At 41.0% G+C, this 12,939-nt stretch overlaps 1 pseudogene; it reads right to left on the bottom strand.

Annotated features, from left to right (window-relative positions):
* Window positions 1-7,677: 7,677 nt before the first annotated feature.
* Window positions 7,678-12,641, bottom strand: LOC118829502 (annotated as a pseudogene).
* Between the last annotated feature and the right edge of the window lie 298 nt (window positions 12,642-12,939).

The following is a 12,939-nucleotide window of genomic DNA, read 5'->3' as shown; positions in this document are numbered from 1 at the left end:
GGTTTTTGTCTTTGTACCTCCAGCACCTGGCAGAGCCTTGGCATATTTGTGGTTGCTTAGTAAATAGTTATCGATTGATTAGTCCATTTCTCATTCTTCGACATCAGTAACTTGTTTAAATAGGTCATTCTGATGTTGCTTTACTTGCCTGCCAAAGCTGTAGCATGCACAGTGTCCACACCCCAGTAAACCATCTCCGTCTCAGCAGATGGGCTAAACCAGGTTGAGAGGAACTGACAGGCTTCAAACCCATTGGTGATTTAGGGGAGTGTCTACCCCATGCATGGGAAGACTTCCCCTGGTAGAATGTGTGGATGAGAACATTTTGTTCCAATGACCATAAAGGTGGTTGAAGCAGGTGCTGTGGAGTGCTTAGAGCTTGGTCAGAGATCGAAGATGCCAAGGTCATTACTAGTCATCTTGACTCTTTCTTGCCACTGGACTCTGATAACTCTGGAAGAGAGAGTGAGGCTGATGTCTTTGTGCAAGTCAGCCTCACTTAACTCCAATTTATCCATGAGTCAAGACGCCACCTGTGATGTTATTGGTCCTCTTCAAAAACAAAGGACAAACAACAACTTGCAAGCCACATCTTCTCATTTTTATTCTCCAGTCTTTGTGTTACTTTTGGTCTTAGCTCAAACAAGCCTGTGGTCTGATGGTCCTCAGGCAGGGGATTCAAGAATAGTTCCCACATCAGTATTGAGTTGTTACTTGTCTGTTAAAATATACTCAGTTTCATTTGAGGGGAATTATTCAGGATACAACATGGCCAGAACCTTCCCAGTCCTTTTTTGAAGGACATTTTTATAATGCATGGTTATGGGGTTTTCATATATCTGTAAGTCTATGGCTCATTACTTACTCCTGAAATATTTTCTGACATAAATTTTGCTGCCCTTCTCTATGGTCACCTTTGCTTTGATTTAATTTGGAGAATCACGAAATTTCTGTAATGGGTCCCTCAGAGAATGCCACCATGTGCTTTGCCTGGTGACCGCCACATCGAGGCTGAGTCTTCTTTGGAAGTTCATCATGTGGAATTGAGGATATCACCTCAGTTATTATAATTTAGAATATTCCCAAGTTTTCTGTAGCTGTTTCCAGTCTGCTTACTGTGCTATGAAGAAAAGTCTTTTGATTGACTGCTGGGATGGAACTGAATGTGCCCACAAAAAGTATTAACCGTACAAGCCTTTTTCTCTCCTTGGTTTTGAATGAAGAGGACGAAAGTGCTGTAAACCTTTGGGTAGAGAAAGAGGTCTTGGGCCTTTGTCTTCCCACCAGGGCCTCTACCAATATGGCCTGTGAGTGTATGGCCCTAGTTATGCTTCTATTCTTTGTTGTTTCTGTTCTTTTCTGGCCTTAGGTAAGAGGGTATTGGAGATGGAATGGACAAAGCTACAAAACTTGTGAGTTTTTAAGCAGTCAGAAGAACAAGTTGCAAGAGATCCAAGAATATCATAGTTTGCTAGCAGCCAAGCCTAGCGTGCCAATATAGCTCTGAGGAGCAAGCAATTAACTTGAGAAAGCCCAGCGTGTCCTGAAGCAAAGAAGTGTTACCTCCAATGGCTATGACACATTTGGAAGTAAACTCTATGGGGTGAATGCTTTATAGCAACCACTTTAAGTGTGAAACTACTTTCCCCATGGACTAAGGTAATATGGCAGGAGAGTGTGGGGGCATATTCAGGAGATTTTTTCTTTCTACATCCATTTGTAAGAGTTAATTGAAGTTAATTGGTTAAATGCTATTGGGTGCTATTGACTGCATCAGTCCACAATATAGGGAATATAACTGTAATTGATGATTGATACTAGATCTCAAGCCAAATGCGTTAGAAGGACATCCCAAACTCTTCAGGGGTACCCATAGAACTTAGAGTGGGAGATGCAGTCAGCCATGCTATGGAAGCTTGCCAGTACAAGTAAAAGTTGGGATAATACCCCCACAGTTTGTTATATTTCTCTAACTTTTCATCCATTGCAAGAGATGTTGATACGTAAGCTACAATTATTTTCATGGTGGTCTTTTTGAGGCTTTTTGTCATAGGTACAAAATAACCAAATATCCTATGAAAATGATGTTTCTTATTTCCTCCATGTGTGTTTGTCTTGCCCTGAATTTTCTGGATTTCTGGTACCACTGAGATACAGAAATATGGAGGAAAGGGCTCTGAGAGAAGGGAAACAAAATCTAAAGGGCAATTTTAGGGGTCATCACATTAGGTGAACTCTTCAAGATCCAAGGTGTGTTTTGTGGCATCTGTCTCTGGGTTGGTACATCTGCTACTCTTTAGAAACAGATACAAAGTGAAGGTGTGGGTATCTTTCCCCTTTCCAATCCAACCTTCCTTAATTTCTACTTTGTGTTACTCTTCAGCCTATGTGGTTTACCATTTTTCACATAAATGAAGCCCAGGCTTCTTAGGCCAGTGTTTGGGTCCATCCATAGTTTGGGACAGCATATATTTTAGCTTTTCCTCCCACTACTGTGCTACTCAAGCTCTTTACTCTAAGATCTACCTTGCTTTCCCCTTCATGTGCCTTGCCCTTTTTTGACCCCTCCATCCTTGGTTCATATTATTCTTCTCCTCACTCTCTCCCCATCCATCAGGATCTGACTCTTCCTTCCAGGGCCACCTCCTTTATGAAGCTCCTCCTGATGACACCAGTCAGACATGATCTCTCTTCCAAGATAATGCTTTTAATATCGGTATGATTCTTATGCCACTTGATACTTTATACTAAAGTTATTGGTATGCATGTCCCCTCCACCCTATATTATAAACTCCTAGAGAGCAGGGCCTGTCATACAGTTTCTCAAGACCCTTTGACTTGCTGCAATTTAGCAGGGGTGTGTGTGTGGATATTCCACCATTTTAAAAGGAAGGAGAGAGTAAATGAAAATCTCATCCAAGTTCTCTGTTCCCTATAAGTTATCCCTGATTTATTGGCTTCCTAATCCAGTATTGGGTTTTTCTATCTCTGGCTAGATAGATCTCCGACTCCCTGTGCCCCCCCACCCCCTGACATTCCTTGACTGTCTTGGTACAGTCTTGCTTTGGTTGTCTGTAAAGGAGGTCTTTCTCTTCTGGCCTCTGATTATATGTCCTGCATCATCTTTGGCTTTACTGAATTGGTTCCCAAATGAACACCTTCCCTGTGGTAGGTGCTCTATTCTCATAGTTATCCAGTAGACAAATGGTTTGAGTCCTTCGCCAGCTGTTCATGTCTGTTCCTGCTCCCAACTGGGCTCTAGTGTAGATGAAGTTTAACTTGTGTGTATGGGAGAGTTGTCAGGACCGATACTGCTGACAGTTCATAGCAGACATGAAACAAGAAATTGTTGAAATAATAAACTTATATTTTTAAAGATCTACATACACACATGTACACAAACACTAACAAAAGTGTTGGGGTTTTCAGTCAAAAGTTCTGGGAAAAAAGATATTTTTTCTTTTTCTGTAAAGATTGATGAGAAAAAAAATTTGTGGAATTGAGAAGGGTAATGAAATGAATAAAGGAAAGTGGAGGAATGGAAAGGAGGGATGGCAAATGCAAACAGACCAACGTTTCATCCAACCCGCAATAAAACACAGAGGTTCCAGATAGCTGTGCTTGGTCCTGCTAATGCTTCTGTTACAAGTGTTTTCAAACTTGGAGGAGGGAATGTGCTGCTGAGAAGAGAAGGAAGGATTCCGCTCTTAATGAATTCACTTTGGTAGTCCTCATACAGGTAAGCTGCTGAAAATTGTCCTAAACACTGAATGAAAGGGAGTCATTCAGCTATCAATGTCTTAGTCTTCCTCATATCTTAGGTCGATGCAGCAGTGAACTAAATGTATATTCTCATCTGACATCCTCTGTTCTGTGCCTTAGACTGGCTTCATCAGTAAACCAAAAAGCTGAGGTGAGGGGAGGGAAAAGATGGGATACACATCTTGAAATTTAAAACAGAGGTCTCATGTTTAAGAGGATAGAAAGAAAATAGGTAGCGAAGTACTGAGTAGCGAGGAGATTTCTCCCGGAATCTGGCTTGCCTTTGCCTATGCTCCATGATGAGCTGGCCATGGCAAAAAGGAGATGGAGGCCTCTTCTAGTGATAGAACACTGAAGGGAAAAACATTGGCTATGGGAGTTTCTGCTTCTCTTAGTCCATGCATCTTGTCACAAGAAGCAGAGATGCAAGGATTGAGTTCCTGAATCCTTCATCTAATCACTTGATGGATGAGGTGACCATCGCTGGTTGGCAACTGAGGTGTGTTTCCCATAGTCTTTTTTTTTGCCTGCTGTTAGGAGCAGTGGCCAGGGGATGAGGGCACATCAGTGTGGTATGTAGTTTATTTTGTGTTTATTAGATTCAATGCGGAATAAACTGCTATACACAGTTGAGTACATTCTATCTGTCCCTGGGGGGTAGGAGTGGAGGCTGATCCCATTACACCAAGGTTCCTGGGGTGAAAGAGGTAGAATTATCCAGTAGGCGGCTTATAGATGTTTATGATTATATAACTCTGTACTAACCACCCCCCTTAGGCTAATGAGATGATGTGCTAACTCAGTGAGATTAGAGTTGGGGATTAGAAGGTCTTTACTCTATTAGAACCATGGAGAATTTGACATGTCCCAAACACTTCCCCTTATCAGATGGAGTAAATAACTGCCAAGATGGGGCTTGTGTGGGATTCATCCAATGCCTGATCTTTCTAGGAGTAGCCTAGGTGGCATGGTGGATAGAATGCTGGGTCTGGAGTCAGGAAGACCTGAGTTCAAATATGTATGAACTCAGACACTTCCTAGCTGTGGGATCCTGGGAAAGTCACTTAACTGCTTTGTGCCTCAGTTTCCTCAACTGTAAGATGAGAGTAGCAATAGTTTCTACCTCCTAGGGTTGTTGTAAGGATCCAATGAGATGATGTTTGTAAAGCATTTAATGCAGTGCCTAGCATAGAGTAGTCACGTAATAAACCCTTACTTTTTGAGTAAGACCAGGATAGTGGCTAGCAAGGACACCTGGTGATTGGTTGAATGAGATGCTATGCTTTTGTGGGGGATACATTCTAACAATGTCATGAGTAAGAAAACCGCTCTAAAGCAGTACTAATAATAGCGGGTGTATAGGTGCAGGCATACCTAGGAGATTTTGCATGCTTGGTTCTGGAACACCTCAATAAAGCGAACATTGCAGTGAAGCCAGTCACATGAATTTTTAGTTTCCCAGTACATATAAAAGTTATGTTTATACTATATTATAGTCTGTTACGTGTGTGATTGTATTGTGTCTAAAAAAATACATACCTTAATTTAAAAATACTTTATTGCTAAAAATTGCTAACCATCGTCTGAGCTTTCAGTAAGTCCTAATTTTTTTTTTTTTTTTGCTGGTGGAGGGTCTTGCCTCAATGCTGATGGCTGCTGACTGATCAGGGTGGTGGTTGCTGAAGGTTGGGACGGCTGTGTTAATTTCTTAAAACAAGACAGCATTGAAATTTGCCCCATCAATTAACTCGTCCTTTCACTTGAGCACTTAGAGGCCATTGTAAGGTTATTAATTGGCCTAATTTCAAAAGTATTGTGTCTCAGGGAATAGAAAGGCCCAAGAAGAAGGAGAGAGATGGGGAACAGCTGGTTGGTGGAGCAGTCAGAACACACACAAATTTTATTGATTAAGTTTGCTGTCTTATATGGACTCAATGGCACCCCCAAAACAATCACAATAATAACATCAAAGGTCATTGATCACAGATCACCATAACAAATGTAATAATAATGAAAAAAGCTTGGAGAATTGTGAGAATTACCAAAATGGGATGCAGAGACACAATGTGAAAGCATACTGTTGGAAAAAGGGTACTGATAGACTTGTTCCATATGGGGTTGCCACAAACATTCAATTTGTGGGGAAAATAAAACAACCCAAAACTCCCCAGTATCTGCAAAATGCAGTAAAATGAGGCATGCCTCTCTCTCTCCCTCTCTCCCTCTCCCTCTCGCTCTCCCTCTGATTTATGAGGTGCTTTAAAGTTTGCAAAAGTCCTTTTCTTGTGACAATCCTGTGAGGTAATCATTATAGGCATGTTATACTCCTTTCGTGGGTCCCAAAGCTTAAATTCCACAGAGCTGGAATGAATTGTCCAAGGTATACAGGTGAATATCAGAGTCCGGATTTGAACTCAGGTTCCTTGGCTCACATTATACTTATCACTTTGCCAGACTGCATCTCCTTCTTCTTCTCCCAACAGAATAGGGGACAGATGGAACTAGGAAATATTGGGCTACAGTGGAGAGACTGGAATGTATTGAGGAAAGCTGAGGTCTGCAGTCACTCAAATGAATGGTTATTGGTGGCAGATAGGCTGATATCAGGACCCTAAACACAATTCAAAATAGGCAGAATTTATATCTGTCTCCTTCAGATGCTTTCAAAATATAAAATTTTATTTTTAATGGGTTCTTTTTGTTTTTACAACACTATTATTCCCACATCCTTCCATGTCTCCTCCCCTTTCCAGAAGGCCATACCATATAATGAAGGAGAGGAAAAATGAAAGCAATTTCACACAGCTAAGTAAACACACTGGATTCCAACAGTGTAGTGTATGTAATGTTCCACACCCATGGTATACCACCTTTGCAAAGAAGGGAGAAACTGGTATTTTCTCATATTTTCTTTAGGGCCCAGCCTGATCACTATAATACCTTGAAGCGCAGAACTGGCTTCTAACTGTGTGACCTTAGGCAAGGCACTTAAGCGGAATCCCAGTTTCCCCATTTGCAAGCTGGAGTGGTAATACTTGTCATATTTATTTACGTACTTTTTTTAGGGGGGAGGGAAGGAAGGTATCGCCTTGGTGCCTAGGCCGTTTCCTTGCGCATAGTAGGCACTTAAAAAAATTGTTGAATTGAACTTCAAACCTCCAATAGCTTATTGTGGTCTTCTTGGTAATTGAGAGTCTTCTAACTCATTCGAAGTTATCCACCCTCACTTCCCATCAAAATTCACATCAGCCGGACGTTGAACTGATTATTGGATGAAAATAATTCAGCGCACCTAGCCTTGCAAAAAACAGATCCCCCGTAATGTTTTATTGAATTAAATTGATGAATAAATCCTCCTGGGGTAGGTAGGGATGGATGTGAAATAATTTCTATTTTCATACTCTAAGCCTAAGGAAAAGAAAGTTTAATCTGTTTGCTTCAAGTCGCACAGAGAGTTAGGAGGAGCGATTGGCACTGGGGAGCAACCAGAAAATGATTTCTTGCTGAAATTTCATTTTCCGCATTTCATCGAATCTGTGTGATCACAGGCCTCCAAGACTTCCTAACCTTCGCTGCTCTCATCATTCATGGCCTTTAAACTGACATTTTCTTTTAGGAAACTTTTCTTTTAATGCATTTTTTATAACTTTCTCTGTCATTGATAAATTGTCGCTTTTGAAGTAACACACAGAAATGATACGTTGATGAATTTAGAATTACTTCTGATATATATATCCCCTGTAACCTACTCTCAGTTACGAAGAGCAGGATCTGGCCTCTAAAGTCAGCTCTCTTTTTTCTTCACTTGTCGTTGTCTCCTGTCCCGTTGGCCCATCCCGCCCTGCCCCACCCCCCTTACCTTGGGATGGTTCCTTTGCATTTATCTATCGATGATCTTCCATAGTGTCAGTTCCACTAACCCCAGTCTTGACCCTGAACCGATCTTGATGATGATAATGAATCTCCCATTGACCTCAGCCCCGTGGATGAGACGGGCAATGGTGAACTTTTCCTGGAGATAACCAACCCCAAGGATGTCCCAGAATCCACTTTTGGTCTTCTTAGGGGAATCCTAATGAGATTTTGCTCAGGTGTAGGGTATTGTGAGCTGATGTAGTAGAGCAAAGAGGTGAGCCCTAGGGAAAGAAGGGAAGTTGTGGTGAGGTTCATAAGATGGAATAGCATTCAACATTGGTTAAAAGTGAAATTCTATTAAAGAAAACACTGCAGGATATTTGGGATATTTTATTGAAATGTAATAATTACAATGCCATTTTAAAATTATATCATCAAAGAAATATCTGATTAGAAAGGATGGGTAATGAGATGACTGAAAAACTCAAGAGACAGAGTTTTGGGGTAATTAATAATCAATTTATTAACTAGGCTAGTAAATAATCAATTTATTGATGGTCAGTGATCTCTCCGGGTAACCAAAGACAAAACCATGGCAATCCCTAAATGCTTAAATACCTTTGGAAAAGGAGGTGCCCCTGACAGGTGAAAATTGACCTTGATTGTTGAATAATTAATTCGGGGGTGGGGAGGACTTTTGAATAAGGAGGTGGGCTAAAAGTCTTCAGCTCCTCTTGCTGAGAACTTGGTTTGATCATGAGATTCAGCTGCCTCCAGCAATCTGGACAAAGAAACCCATCTCTACCCAGAATGCTCTGGTTGGTTTTCTCTTTCATAATCTGAGTGACCCCAGATTCTAATGGAAGATTCAAGGACAGGGGCTTATTTCCTTGAGGGCAAAAACTCACATAGGATGGATTCTGTTTACACTTTAGACAGCAGTAAAGTCATTTAGTTGGATGGAGTCCTGCCCAAGATTGAGAAGCAGGTACCCTGAGGATTTAGGCAATCTCATCTATCAGCAATGTCCCTCAGAGACTGACTGAATGACCTGCAAGGGCTGGTTCCTGAATGAGGAAATGGAAAGGAAAAGCCTCAATTCTAATTTAATAATTCATTATTAATATAATTGAAACATAATTATTTCTCTCAATAAAAAAGAAAAAGAAAAATATGGGCTAATCATTTGGCAAGATTGAGGAGTAACTGATGGATAGCCCTTGTGCCTGCTGGTAGGCTTCTTGATGGAAGGCTCCTGGAATGTTCAATGGACAAACTTGTGGGAGTATATGGATAGGAGGTTGTTGTGAGGAAAAAAGGAGATGATATTTGTAAGGCAACTTGCAAATCCTAAAATGCTGCATAAATGCTACCTATTACTGTCATCATCATTGTTATCATCACTGTATTCATTATTTTTGGAGTTACGCAGAATGGACAATCCACAATGGGCAAATCCTGCATTCTTGGAGATAATAACCACATAGATAAGACCACAGATTTGATGGAATGTAGAAATCACATTTTTTGCCTGCTGAGCCATCAGTAAATTACTACTTCCTGTAGTAAATTAACAGGTACAAAAACATGCATGTCAGATTCAGGAGACTAATATACATAAGAACTATAATAATGTAAATGAAGACAATGTTAAAAGATAAAGAACAATAAAGGTCAAGAGAAATGCAATGACCAATGTGCTTCCAGATGACTGATGCTGAGATAGATTTTTCTCATTTCTATTGGGAAGTAAGTGAAGGCTTGCTTTTGATATCAGTCTCTTTCAGTATTTGGGATGGTTTTTACTTAACTGCTTTTTTTCTAGAAGAGAGGGGTTTATAATTGGAAAGTGGTTGATGAGTAGGAAAAAAAGCAAAATGCATCAACAAAATATTTATTTTTTTTAAATAAGGTAACAGAAGAGCTTGTTGCCAAATAGGGAAAAGAATAAAGTATTATGCACATAGGACTCCTACCCCTTTTCTCTCCCTAGCTCCAATGTTCATGAATTTTTTTGTTGACTGGTTTGGGAGTTTAAAGTTTGCTACTGGCAGAGGAGGTGGTGATGTTTGATCCACAGGTGGGAATTATAGGGATCATCTCATTTAATTTTTTGTCAGGTGCCTTGCCCACAGGAAGTGATTGATATTATCAAATGAGGTAATATATGTAAAATGCCTTGTGAACCATAAATGCTATATAAATATTGGATATTATTGACAATAATAGTAAAAAAATTTAAGTGAATGGATAGATGTTGTTAAAGGTTAGTTTCTCCTTTCTGGCAAGACAAAAAAACTAGGGAGGAGCTAGACATCAGCTTTTCTCTAAAACTTTAGCTCTGACCCAGATGAGGTAATTTTAATAGGAATTATTTCAAAGACAAGAATCATAAGAATAGATGTGATTTGTAGTGTTTTCAAATCACCAAACTTTGTATTAGAGGAAGGTACAAGAGCTAGAACACTATCCCAGCTCTGGCTTGAGACTTTGTGTCTCCCCAAATTGGGTTTTCCCTTCCCCCTTTTACACAGCAGAGAAGGCTAACTCACCAGCCAACAGGTAAAGGAAGCTCCACCCTCAAGTGAACTGCTGGGTCTACAGGTATGTGTACACATTAAAATGTGTACCAGGAACATAACAAGAGAAGAGAAGGCAGGTGCCTGGGACCAGGGACAGAGACATTGCAGAATGACCTTAACATCCCTCTCTCTGCAGGAACTGTCCCCCTGCTTTTCTTGAAGCCCAGCCCTATCTGGGTGCCACTGGGAAGAGTCACCTGGGGACTAAGATAGGAGATCAAGAAGGGCCAGAGCCCTGCTATGAGACATCTAAGGCCAACACTGCACGTGGTCGAAGTAGCTCAACTCGTGATTTGTCAGGAAAATTTTCTTCCCTGTAGTGTATCTATTACTAGTCTAGTCAAGGAGGACTGAAGTTCTGAAACCTTTAGAAATTCATTTAATAATAATAATGATTAAAAAAAGAGAAATTCAGTCCTTTGGATTGATGACTCCCCCTTCAGGATCCTCCTTTATCTCTGGGGGTGAGAACACAGGCTTCTGGAGTGTTGTGGACAACCAGGTGGGAGCAGGGAAGAAACTGCATGAGACAGGATACTGAAAGGAGGGGAAAGAGCATAGACCGGGAAGGTGCTAGAAAAATAAACCATGAAATTTGTCTGACTTTTCCATTTTGCCCAATAATGGCCTTGCTGGGGAGCATCGATACCATACATGAAGAAGATAGTGGTCACAACTAGATCCAAATAGGCCTTTTCCATAGATTTGTAGTGAAGGAGATACAGAGCCAGATGATGGTAATGATGCTGATAACAGAGGTGAGGTCTAGGATCCTGGAGATTTGGATATTGTCTGAGAAGTTCAAGAGAAAAGGAGAAGCCAGGCTTAGCTAATCAGTAAGCCCTGGGGAAGGAAGTGGGCAGTCGAGGTCAGGGAATAAAGGGACAGAGAAGGGTGGAGGCAGGATTGGCATTACTTATAAACTTTAAGCCACCTACATGTCACAACTTCAGAGCCACCAGGAAGCCTGCCTATCCCACCCCACCCTAATTCCAATGCCTTCCTTTTATGTATAATGGTACCTGAAATACCTTTAGCTGGAGATTCCACAATGAAAATAAGGTGGAAAAGGCAAATGGCCCTGGGAAATATAACAGATTGACTTAGTTTCATACCATAGTCTATTCAGATATTTTTTAAAAGTCTTTTAAGAATAAAAAGGGGAGGAAGGGATAGGTGTCTGAAGGAAGAGAAAGACTGTGTGCCACTGAGGTAAAAAAATTATAATGAAGTCAGATACTGAAAGTACCAAAGCAAAATGTAGTTGACTGCACAGTTTTGCCAAGGCAAAACCTTGAATGTGAGACAAAAAGGTTAGGAAGATCTTCCAAGGATTATTGACCTTTTTGGTGGCATGGGCTCTTTAGCAGTCTGATGAAACCTCTGGACCCTTTCTTAGAATAATGTTTGTTGCTTATATTCGTGGTTGAAGGAAATACTAAATATCGGTTTGAGGAGGAGTTCTTAACGTGTGTGTGTGTGTGTGTGTGTGTGTGTGTGTGTGTGTGTGTGAAATCAACTCCTTTGACAGGCTCGTGAAGCCTGCTAAGAATAATGTTTAAAATACGTAATATAAAATACAAAGGATTACAAAGTAAACCAATTATGTTGAAATATCAATTTTTTTTAAAGGCTCACAGACGCTAAGGCTAAGAACCCATCCTGTCTGAATCCCTTAAGAATCCCCTGTCTGAAGGGAACAAGTGGTGGGGTTTGGGGACACAACAGGCATCAATTAATAAAATGACTCATAGATCCAGAGAGAGCACTTCCAGGGTGGTCCCAGCATGTAGTATAGTTGCATAATATCCAGAGTCCTACACGGAACTCATGGACACTGTTCTTCAGCCTTACTAAGTGTATCCAGAGGAGAGATGCAGCAGAGGAAGCTTGTTCCACGTGGGCTGATGCAGAAAACGCCAATGTACAGTCTGGTTTGATCCAAGACTTGTTGCTTCTGCCCTGACATGGAAAGCAGCTGGTGTACTCAGATCAGTTGTATTGGCTATGGAGGAAGCTGGGGGAGAAGGAAGAAGGGAAAAAAAGTAGGACCTGCTATTTCTTGACTGAATGTCTCTCCCCTGATTCCCCCAGAAATATAGCTCCTATATCCTGAAGAACTGGGAACACCTTCAGCATCCCCTCTATATTAACACTTCTCATTAGAGAGTTGATTTGGAGTCACGCCAATCCCTTCTTTATGATAAAAGACATATCTTTACTGTGACTATTCCCTGCTTGACTATTCTCTGCCAAAACTCTATACCACCAATCTATCCCAAGCAGATTCTTGGCCCCATCCACTCCCCAACATATCCCCCTCACTCTCTTGGTGGGATTGCAAACTATTCTAGGACCATAAGAATTATGGAAGCTCAAGATCCTACAGTGAATCTTTGACATCAAGGCCATTGCGTCCCCTCAGCAGCTTCCAACTGCCATGGAATTCTGTGTTGTGCCAACACTCCTTCCATCCCCTCCCCTATCTCTGCCACAACTTACTGAACTTATTTGGAGTTTGTGACATGTGTGTAGGTTGTGTCTTCTAATTCTGCTTGGATTGGGGAGAAGCTGCCATTTTAGCTAAGCAGATGGAACCCAGATGTTCAGCTACCCAACCTTGCTACTTGGAAGTTCTTACTTCATAGTCCTAACACTACCTGAGAGAGAGGTTGGATTGAACTAGACCCCCTAAGTTCTACCTTCCATCTCTTTGCCTTAATTCATCCCCTTTCCTCCC

The sequence above is a fragment of the Trichosurus vulpecula genome, chromosome 8 (assembly GCF_011100635.1).
Source record: "Trichosurus vulpecula isolate mTriVul1 chromosome 8, mTriVul1.pri, whole genome shotgun sequence".
Taxonomy (NCBI): Eukaryota; Metazoa; Chordata; class Mammalia; order Diprotodontia; family Phalangeridae; genus Trichosurus; species Trichosurus vulpecula.
This window is presented reverse-complemented; position numbering and strand designations above follow the sequence as displayed.